Source organism: Belonocnema kinseyi, chromosome 10, assembly GCF_010883055.1.
Source record: "Belonocnema kinseyi isolate 2016_QV_RU_SX_M_011 chromosome 10, B_treatae_v1, whole genome shotgun sequence".
Lineage (NCBI taxonomy): Eukaryota > Metazoa > Arthropoda > Insecta > Hymenoptera > Cynipidae > Belonocnema > Belonocnema kinseyi.
The window spans coordinates 97511403-97513456 of record NC_046666.1 but is presented as its reverse complement, the minus strand read 5'-3'; positions in this window follow the sequence as shown (position 1 = coordinate 97513456).

Sequence of the window (2054 nt, the reverse complement as noted above, 5' to 3'; positions counted from 1 at the left end):
ATTTTTCAATGGAAATACAGTCTCTGATTTTTGGGCTCCTCGAAAGTACCCGATATGATTTTTGGGCTTCAACCCTTAAAGTCAAAGATCAACCCCTCTCTTACACGTAAATACAACTTTCCTGCAAATAAATTTTTCTACAATTTTTCAATGGAAGTACAGTCTCTGATTTTTGGGCTCCTCGAAAAAACCCGATATGATTGTTGGGCTTCAACCCTTAACGTCAAAGATCGACCCCTCTCTTCCACGTAAATACAACTTTGTCTGCAAATCAATTTTTCTAGAATTTTTCAATGGAAATACAGTCTCTGATTTTTGTGCTCCTCGAAAATACCCGACATGATTTTTGGGCTTCAACCCTTAACGTCAAAGACCAACCGCTCTCTTCCACGTAAATACAACTTTGTCTCCAAATAAATTTTTCTACTATTTTTCAATGGATATACAGTCTCTGATTTTTGGGCTCCTCGAAAATACCCGATATGATTTTTGGGCTTCAACCCTTAACGTCAAAATTCAACCCCTCTCTTCCACGTAAATACAACTTTGTCTGCAAATAAATTTAGCTACAATTTCTCAATGGAAATACAGTCTCTGATTTAGGGCTCCTCGAAAATACCCTATATAATTTTTGGGCTTCAACCCTTAATGTCAAAGACCAACCCCTATCTTCCACGTAAATACAACTTTGTCTGCAAATCAATTTTTCTAGAATTTTTCAATGGAAATACAGTCTCTGATTTTTGGGCTCTTCGAAAATACCCGATATGATTTTTGGGCTTCAACCCTTAACGTACAGGACCAACCACTCGCTTCCACGTAAATACAACTTTGTCTGCTAAACAATTTTTCTACAATTTTTCAATGGAAATACAGTCTCTGATTTTTGGGCTCCTCGAAAGTACCGGATATGATTTTTGGGCTTCAACCCTTAAAGTCAAAGATCAATCCCTCTCTTCCACGTAAATACAACTTTGTCTGCAAATAAACATTTCTACAATTTTTCAATGGAAATACAGTCTCTGATTTTTGGGCTCCTCGAAAGTACCCTATATGATTTTTGGGCTTCAACCCTTAAAGTCAAAGATCAACCCTTCTCTTCCACGTAAATACAACTTTGTCTGCAAATAAATTTTTCTACAATTTTTCAATGGAAATACAGTCTCTGATTTTTGGGCTCCTCGAAAATACCCGATATGATTTTTGGGCTTCAACCCTTAACGTCAAAGATCAACCCCTCTGTTCCACGTATATACAACTTTGTCTGCAAATAAATTTGTCTACAATTTTTCAATGGAAATAAAAGTCTCTGATTTTTGGGCTCCTCGAAAATACCCGATATGATTTTTGGGCTTCAACCCTTAACGTCAAAGATCAACCCCTCTGTTCCACGTATATACAACTTTGTGTGCAAATAAATTTGTCTACAATTTTTCAATGGAAATACAGTCTCTGATTTTTGGGCTCCGCGAAAATATCCGACATGATTTTTGGGCTTCAACCCTTAACGTCAAAAATCAACCCCTTCCTTCCACGTAAATACAACTTTGTCTGCAAATAAATTTTTCTACAATTTTTCAATGGAAATACAGTCTCTGATTTCTGGGCTCCTCGAAAATACCCCATATGATTTTTGGGCTTCAACCCATAACGTCAAAGACCAACCCCTCTCTTCCACGTAAATACAACTTTATCTGCAAATAAATTTTTCTAGAATTTTTCAATGGAAATAAAGTCTCTGATTTTTAGACTCCTCGAAAATATCCGACATGATTTTTGGGCTTAAACCCTTAACGTCAAAAATCAACCCCTTCCTTCCACGTAAATACAAATGTGTCTGCAAATAAATTTTTCTACAATTTTTCAATGGAAATATAGTCTCCGATTTTTGGGCTCCTCGAAACTACCCGATATGATTTTTGGGCTTCAACCCTTAACGTCAAAGATCAACACCTCTCTTCCACGTAAATACAACTTTGTCTGCAAATCAATTTTTCTACCAGTTTTCAATGGAAATACAGTCTCTGATTTTTGGGCTCCTCAAAAGTACCCGA